Genomic DNA, 9,731 nt, shown 5'->3' with positions numbered 1-9,731 from the left:
CTCTAACTATTTGGATAGCTGCCCACTCTTCACGAAGAAATGTAGTGCAGAACCAGGTAAGTTATGCTGAAGGCAAAAGTCACCGTCATAGTGGTGACCCCGACGTGAGGGGCAGTCCTATGCAAGCACTGAACTGTTTCACCAGCTCCTAGAAGGTGTCTCATACAAAACTGATGCTCAGTAAACACATATGCACAGCCCAGGAGGTGAGGGATGAAGAGAAAGGACCCCAATAAGAAAGAAGAGGCACAGATGAAGGATATGCGGAACCAAAAATAAGCCCCCTCTTTCACAGATTTGCTTGGACAAAGCCCACATACCTCACCTGACAGTGACAGGATGTAGTGTGGTGAAGTGGAGTGGCACCAGATCATCAGAGAAAAGAACAGAGTTAAAGTTTTGCATTTGTAACTGGGTACCTCTCTGGACCTCAGCTTCCTCATCTCTGTCTGCCCACTGGGATTTGAAAGTCAGAGGATACAATGAAATCACTATACAAAGTATTTTTGGAATGAAAAGTATTATTCGATTTCGTCTAACCAACAGGAGGATGTAGGTAAAATGCTACCTGCTAGTGAAAATAAACTTACGTAAGGAGACTAAAAGTTGACTGCAGCAATTTAGGTGGCACAATGACTACCAAAAATTCTTGGGTATTTTATCAACTTTTGATGAAATGGGTACAGGCACATAACATACAAATATTGACACTAATGAAGGAAAACTTCTATTAGCTATTGTGGATTAAACCAACTGATATAATAATCCAAACAGAGGCAAATGGCAGCTCAAGTTAAGTTAGGCACATTATGACAAGCTATTTCACGATGCATTAGCATTGACGTTACACCTACCCTGATCAGCTTTCTCCTATTTCATTCAGAACTGAGCTTGCAGATACTAGAAGCTATTCCACTCACAAAAAAAAAGAGATGTCGATAGGAAATTAAGCACAAGGCAATAAGGGGAGAAGTGTGGGAAATGGTTTTAAAAAACCACAAAACACTAGAGCTGTAAGCTATCTTACAAATCACCTAATCCAGAGATGGGTATCTCTACACGTAGTTTGACCAACATGGGGCATTGGACATTTTTAGTTTTTGGTTACCCAATACTCTGTTGTCGGACCTGCACACTCCACTGGCGTCTCCACTCTCAGTAAGTTTTATCCTCCCTGGAAGACGCCAGAGACTGTGACCACTGAAATGCAATCCCTTCCCTTTACTGAGAATCAAACCAAAGCTCAGAAAGGTTGTGATTTGCTCAGGGCCACCTGCCCAATTGTTTACTGGAAATGTTGCGGAAAAATGTGTTACAGCTCAGTGTTATAGCTCAGTGTTACAACTCAGTTGTGACAGCAACCTGGATCCGGGCAAGAGCTCAAGCAGCACTCAGAGAACTGGAGAACTCAGGTTTATTACACCAGCAGGCCCAAAAGAGTTAACACTCTAAGCTGTGGACCCCGTCTGTAGCTTTACACTGGCTTTTATAAGCTGCCAGTTTACAATTGCAACATCATATGCAAATGAGGTATAATGAAAGTTGACTAATTAGGAACAAGCTTTGTAGAAATGGACCAATCAGGAGGGAGAGAAATAACCAATCAGGAGTGAAGGAAATAACCAATCAGAAGTGAGCCCAGGGAACCAACAGAATTTTAGGGGTAAGTAAGCCGGTTCAGAAACAAAAAGTGAGATAGAGCCTCTGGGCCAGGGAACCAGATGGTGCTGGCAGTAGAGTAGTGGCCCTGCCTGGGGGTCCTGCCTGTCTTTTTATGGGGCTTACCACCTCAGTAGTGCTAGAACTTAAAATGCAAATATTCTCATTTCTAACAAATACTGGTGCTAGGAAGGACCCTCAGGTAATAATCTGGTTGGAAAGATGGGACTAAGTCTTGCCTTGAGGTTGTATTTGCATAGCAAATACAGTATTTGCTTAATCATGTTTGATGAAAGCCCCTCCAAGTGGTCGTGGCATCACTGCTGTTGCCAAGACACTGGCCATCTCAATATCCTCAAAGATGTTTCTGGGTTGTGCTTGTTTGGCTGTGTATAGTATGTTGACATCAACAACCCCAAAGGCATTATTTGAAAACACATGTTTTATCCCAGACTTTCATCTCTGCACTTATTAGAAAGTGCTTGTCTAGAGATCAAAAGATTAGCTTAGTCTGAGTAATAATAGTAAAATACGATTTATTTTAAGGAAAGGGAATAAGCATAATTATCCCCACACTGCAGAAGGTAGCTAAGGCAAGTGGCCGACATGCACAAAATTATCCTACCTCTGTGGGGTTTTTGTCTCCTTGACCTCGATTTTGCAGGCAATTTTTTTCACTTTAAAGTCTAATAGCTTTCTCGACAAGATGGCCACACCGGCAGTACCGGCGAGCGCTCCTCCCGCCAGTCCAGCCCTAGCCCCCGCTGCGGCCCCAACTCTGGTCCCGACTCCGGCCCAGGCCCCAGCCCCAGCCACGGCCCAGGCCCCAGCCCCAGCCCCAGCCCCAGCCTCAGCCTCCGTTCACGCTCCAGCGCCGGCGCCGGCTCCAGCCTTAGCCTCTGACCCCGCGGCAGCAGCGTCTGGGACCGCGGCTCCGGGCTAGACCCCCGGCCTCAGCGCCAGCGCCAGCGCAGACCCCAGCGCAGACCCCAGCGCAGACCCCAGCACAGTCGCTGCCTAGTCCTGCTCTCCCTGGCCCTTCCCCGGCGGCCGCGTGGTCCGAGTTATCGGGACCCTGCTGGGAACCGTCGACAAGCACTCAGTGGAAGTCACCCAATTGCTTTTCAGTGCCGCACCATGAGTCAGATGAGGTGGCTGTTGACATGGAATTTGCTAAGAACATGTATGAACTGCACAAGAAAGTCTCTCCAAATGAGCTCATCCTGGGCTGGTATGCCACAGATCATGACATCACAGAGCACTCTATGCTGATCCACGAGTACTACAGCCGGGAAGCCCCCAACCCCATCCACCTCACCGAGGACACGAGCCTCCAGAACGGCCGCATGAGCATCAAGGCCTACGTCAGCACTTTAATGGGTGTTCCTGGGAGGACTATGGGGGTGATGTTCACACCGCTGATAGTGAAATATGCTTATTATGACACTGAATGCATCGGAGTTGACCTGATCATTAAGACCTGCTTTAGCCTCAACCGGGTGATGGGCCTCTCCAGTGACTTGCAGCAGGTGGGCGGGGCGTCGGCCCGCATCCAGGACGCCCTCAGCACGGTGCTGCAGTATGCAAAGGACGTGCAGTATGGAAAGGTGTCTGCTTACAATACCGTGGGCCGCTTCTTGATGAGTCTGGTTAACCAGGTCCCCAAAATAGCTCCTGAGGACTTTGAGACCATGCTCAATAGCAACGTCAACGACCTGCTGATGGTGACCTACCTGGCCAATCTCATGCAGTCATAAATTGCCCTCTATGAGAAACTTGTAAACCTGTGAATGGGCCCCAGGCAGCACTCCTGCCAGACTGGGCCACAGCCCACTCTGAATGGACTGAAGGAGAAATGGTTTCTTTGTAGTTTGAGTCACACTGAGTCAGTCAACTGATTGTGACTCCAAATAAACATAACCTACCTTTTGAAAAAAAAACAACAAAATAAAGTCTAATAATCTGTCATTTATCCCTAAATATCTTCTGCTGCATTTAGATAACTGCTCATTTGTACCATTTATAGCCAATTTTTGGAGAGTACTTAGCAAGCAGTAGAGCCTTCTGAAGCTTCTGGGGGAAAATATGGTAATAGAGGAGTCATAATACTACTCACAGTTACCTTTGTTGCAACAGAGATGATTGATTTTTTAAGTTTCTTCTTTCCATAATTAATGGCTTACTTTATACAGAATATAGTTGACTTTTAAATAAAATTCTTAGTTTTTCCTTCTGGAACAATAATTACCAACACAAGACTGACCCCTACTGGGAACATCCATCCTTGTTAAACGGACCATGACTTGGGAAAAGCCAAATTGTTGTTTAAACCAGACACCTCCTAGGGCCTTCACAAATCACTGAATTCCATTTTCTGTGAAAGAGTAAGAGAAGAACTCTTCGAAATCAAAACCTCATCATCTTTAAGCAGTTATTGTGTCTAATTATACTTGTATTTTAATAAGTAGAAAGTTTTAAGAAATTTATAGATAATATCAGTGTATGTTTTAAATGTTAACTATTGCTTCAAATGAATATATGTATGTTTATGTATAACTGAAAAATTGTGCTCTACACTGGAATTTGACACAACATTGTAAAATGAGTATAACTCAATAAAAAAAAGTTCAAAAAAATGATAAGAGTTAGAACACTGAAGCAGTATTATCCAATCAGATTTGACCACTCTGTATTGTCTATTTTTAAGTTTTACATTTTTTTCTAAGTATCAAAAAGCTTTTAAAAGTCTTCTAAGCCAAAAGTGCATATGGACAAAAACCCAGATTCAATAAATTATGCAGAATCAGTAAGCAAGAAGGCTGATTTTGTCATTTTCCTCTGTGCCTCCTATTATAGTCTGTTTTAAGGTCTCATGTGAAATAGCTTTCAGTCACATGGTTCTAATCTTCAAAACAGCTCTCCCGTGGTTTGACTTTTTTTTTTTAATAACTAAGTCTAAAACATACCTGATTCTAAAACATAGCAACATAAATATAGATATCAGTAACTGGAGATAATCTGGGCTCTCAGAATGTCAGAGATTACATTTTATCCCGGCAAAGTATTTTTAGCAGTAAATTGTTCTCTAATCCTGGTAAGTTATCACTTAAATGTTTGTTGCCAAGATCCTTCAAAAGGTCACAAGTTCTTAGTGGAAACAGTGAGCAAAAGGCCTCTTTATTCCCATGTAGGGTTAGCCTTACAACTGATCAAAATAAAAGTACTTCAATTTTTAAAAAAATCAATTACAGTTTAGTTTAGTTATTTCTTCTGAAAACAAAATAATCTTTAGTCCTCTGCTTTTAAAAAAAAAAAAAAAGTCTCAGTTTTACTAGACTACTCAAGAAGACGACCAGGTCTTTACTATCAGAGAGACGCTGGCAGCAGTATGTAAAATGTTGCGGGATGGCAGGGCTGGAGGAGGGGAGAGTAACTTGTGTTACATTCTCTAGAAAAGGCTCTGAGTACTATGAATCTTCTCAGTTTTGACAGATGAGCCCCAAAAGAGGTTTTATGAAGTGGGTAAACCTAGCCAAATACACATATTATTTTTTGTTCTGAAACAGGCACAGTTTATGAAAAACAGAATATATTCTAGATCCTCAAAGCAAACAATTCATTTAGCAAGCCTCCAAGATGGAATCTGCAAAAATTGTAAATAGATTTTTAACTAAATCTTAGATTCACTAGGAAATGATGAAATTTACATAGCAACATCTTGATCAGGAGCTGGTCTGTGCAGTCAGATAGAGCTGGTTGTGATGGCCACTATATGTTACTTATAAGATGGGAAGTTACCCAGTCTTACTGAGTCTCTGTTTCCTGAGCTGTAAAACGGATAAAAATTGCATAATAGTGGATATAGGCATTTAACAGGAGACTAGACATACCTAGAGGGAGAAGTGCTGAAATGAATGAAAGAATGAAGAAATTATCCAGAATGCATCACTGAAAGACAAAAATATGGAAGCTAGAAATTAAGAGACAGAGGATAGAAAAGATCTAAAATATGTTTAATTAGAGATTCAAAAGCAGAGTTGAACAGACAAAAAATCTTGAGGAAAAAAACCCCACAGAATGGAAGGAATCATGCTCCCCGACTTCAAACTATACTACAAAGCCATAGTAATCAAAACAATGTGGTCACTGGCACAAAAACAGATACATAGATCAATGGAACAGAATGGAAAGCCAAGAAATAAACCCACACACTTATAATCAATTAATCTACAACAAAGGAGACAAGAATATACAATGAAGAAAAGACAGTCTCTTCAATAAGTGGTGCTGGGAAAACTGGACAGCTACATGTAAAAGACTGAAATTGGAACATTGTCTAATACCATAGATAAAAATAAACTCAAAATGAATTAAAGATCTAAATGTAAGACACAAGCCTATAAAACCCCAAGAAGAAAACATAGACAGGACACTCTTTGACATAAATCACAGCAATATTTTTTTGGACTTGTCTCCTAAAGCAAAGGAAATAAAAGCAAAAATAAACAAATGGGACCTAATTAAACTTAAAAGCTTTTGCACAGCAAAAGAAACCATTGGCAAAAGGGAAAAAACTGCTGAATGGGAGAAAATATTTGCAAATGATATGACCGATAAGGGATTAATATCCAACATATATAAACAGCTCATACAACTCAACATCAAAAAAACAAACAATCCAATTTAAAACTGACTAGAGAAATGAATACACATTTTTCCAAAGAGGAAATGTAGATGTCCAATCGTCACCTGAAAAGAAGCTCAACATTACTAATCACCAGGGAAATGCAAATCAAAACTCCAATGAGATATCACATCACACCCATCAGAATGGCTATCATCAAAAAGAACACAAATAACAAACGTCAGTGACAATGTGGAGAAGAGGGAATCCTAGTACACCATTGGTGGGAATGTAAATTGGTGCAGCCACTGTGGAAAACATTATGGAGGTTTCTCAAAAAACTAAAAATAGAACTACCATATGATCCAGCAACTCCACTCCTGAGTATGTGTCCAAAAAAATAATAATAAGAGTGCTAATTCAAAAAGATACATGCACCTCAATGTTCACAACCACATTGTTTATAATTGCCAAGGTATAGAAGCAACCTAGTGTCCATCAACAGATGAATGGATAAAGAAGATGTGGTACGTATATCATAAAATACTACTCAGCCACAAAAAAAGAATGAAATTTTGCCATTTGCAGCAATATGGGTGGAGTTGGAAGGCATGATGCTAAGCAAAGTAAGTCAAACAGAGAATGACAAATACTGTATATCACTTATGTATAGAATCTAAAAAATACAACAAACTAGTGAATATAACAAAAAAGCAGACTCACAGATACAGAGAACAAAGTAATGGTTACCAAATAGGAGAGGGAAGGGAGGAGGGGCAATATAGGGGGAGGGGGAGAAGAGGGTTATGGGATTATATGAAATCATGTCTGTGAAACTTTTTGAAAACTGTAAAGCACTATAGAATCTAAAGATCTTTCATTCAATAAAAATAAAAAATTAAATAAAAGTTAAAGCCAAAAGTTTTTAAAATAAAAAGTAAAAAGTAAAATAAAGGATCTCTTGGTACAGATAAAGGAAGCATTAGGAAATGTCTAGAGTGGTAGTCCCCAAAATGGATGCATTCCCCCAGGAGGTGATGCGTGAGAAAACCTGAGAATGTGTATGTTTACACTTAATTTTGTTTCTGTAAAATGAGATTTGTGATGCCGACATCATAAGGGTTATCATAAAGACTAAATGAGATCACATGTATAAAATGCTCAACATATTGCCTAATACGTAATGAGCTCTCAATGAGCAGAACTGCGTTTTTTTAAAAAAATTCAAAATAAATAAATAATCCAACTATATGTTGTTTATAACAAACAAAACTAAAATATAAGAACACAGAAAGATTGGAAGCAAATGCATCAGTAGAGATAAAGAGTGACATTTCACAATGGTTAAAAAAAAAGGGGGGGGAGGTGGGGAGGGAGGCAGGGAGGGAGAGAGGAAATGGGAAGAACAAAGTGTATTGAATCTATTGCTTTATAAAAAATTACCCCAGAATTAAATGGCTTAAAACAACAAATATGATTACCTCATACTTTCCATGAGACCAGAATCCAGGCACAGCTTTAATGAGGTCTGGCAGGCTGCAGTCAAGGTGTCAGCTGAGGCTGCCTCCATCTCCAGGGTAGACTAAGGGAGAATCCGCTTGGAACATCCCTCACGTGGCTGTTGGCTTCAGAAGCTCCACTCCCGAGATCCCTCATGCAGCTGTTGGCAGACCTCACGGCCTCGCTGGCTATTCGGCAGAGGTGTCAGTTCCTTGTCTGATGGGCCTCTCCATGGAGCAGTTCACAAGAGGGCAGCTGGCCTCCTTCAGAGCAAGCCAAGGAGAGAGGGAGAGAGATAGGGCAAGCAAGATGGAAGCCAGAGTCTTTGGAATCTAACCTCAAAGGCGGTAGCCCCTCCCATCCCTTTTGCCATATTCTTTTTGTTAGAAGTGTGTCACGAGATCCAAGCCACACTCAAGGAGAGGAGATTACACAAGGCATAAATACCAAGAGGCAGGGATCACTGGGGACATTATTGATGCTGTCAACCCTAGAAATGAAAAACAAAAAGTGTCATCATTTGCTTATTACGTGGTGAATGGAGAAAACCCAGAAGAATAAAACAAGATTTTTAGAATGAATGGGAAAGTCTAGCAAGGTTGTATAAAAATCAGCGCACAAAAAAACCAGCTTATACTATGGATAAGCAACAAACAGAAAATGGAAATTTAAAAATAACCCCATTTACAATAGGATCAAACATCAAGGTATTTATCAGTTGAATAACTAGTGAAGCCAGCAGTGGGCACTATTATCTTTACTTTCTCATGTATTTGAAATTTTTGATAGTGACATTTTTTTTAAGTATCAAATACCTGGAAACAAATTTAAGATTTAATAAAAGATTTACAAAACTTTACAGAGAAATTTACATTTTTTCTCATTTCTTCTAAATAAATGGAAGGATAAACCATCTTCAAGGACTAGAAGACTTAATATTGTAAAAACAGCAATTCTCTCCAAATAGATTTATAGGTTCAACACAAGCAAAATAAAAATCTGAACTCTGTGTGTGTCTTGACAAGTGGGTATTAAGATTTGAACAAAAGTTAAAAAAAAAAGTGGGGAAAGTCTTCAGCCATATTAATAATGCAAAGTAAAACCATAATGAGATACATGCACCACACTGACAATTCAAACTCTGACAATAACGAGTTTTGGTGAGGGTGCTAAGCAAAAGGAACTCTTTACACTGCTGGTGGGCTGTTAACTGGCACAGCCACTTTGAAAAATTGGTATGAACCACTCCTCAACTTCACATGTAGTTGGTTATGTTTTATATCTCCATAAATATGCTATGCTTAAAAAAGGAAACTTAGAGAGAAAAAAATAAAGAAAAAAATTAACATCTATGTCCAAAAATAAGCAATAGAAAATGAGACTCTGGGAAGTAAATTCTACCTTGGGCAACAAACAGAGCAGAAAGCAGACTGATTCCTTGCTCTAAATACAATTCCAAGGCTGAGAATAAGTCCTGAAATAAAAATCTCCGATTACTTTCTATATTTGCAAGATAAGGTGGTACCCAAACCAATAGGAATACTTCATTTCATCTTTGAGGAAGCAAAAATCAGACTCAATTGCAGGAGGCATTCTGCTACAAAAGAGCAGGGGCAGATCTCAAGTGCAAGGAAAAATCAGTCCCAAGGGCAGAGCAAGCCAATGAGTGAGTGTTGCTCTTAGCTTTTTGGGTAATCACTCTCAGAAGCCTTCCAGCTGCTCCATAATTTAAGTGGACCATTATTTGCAAGAGGGCAAAGCAAAGCGAAAGACATGGGCAAAGTACCTCCTAAAGTCCAGTACAAAAACCCAAATCTCACTTCTTATTTTATCATAAAAATAAATGATTGATATGAGAACACTGAGAACACAGGCCAAGGCAATGACGTTTAGCACTTGAGGATGCTCTCTAAGTGACCTAAATAAATGTCAAAAAAGAAACACCATG

At 39.9% G+C, this 9,731-nt stretch overlaps 1 pseudogene; it reads left to right on the top strand.

The window, feature by feature from the left end:
- Positions 1 to 2,350: 2,350 nt before the first annotated feature.
- On the top strand, positions 2,351 to 3,612 carry LOC102533500 (eukaryotic translation initiation factor 3 subunit F-like; annotated as a pseudogene).
- The last annotated feature ends 6,119 nt before the right edge of the window (positions 3,613 to 9,731 follow it).

This window comes from Vicugna pacos, chromosome 3, assembly GCF_048564905.1.
Source record: "Vicugna pacos chromosome 3, VicPac4, whole genome shotgun sequence".
NCBI lineage: Eukaryota > Metazoa > Chordata > Mammalia > Artiodactyla > Camelidae > Vicugna > Vicugna pacos.
This window is presented reverse-complemented; position numbering and strand designations above follow the sequence as displayed.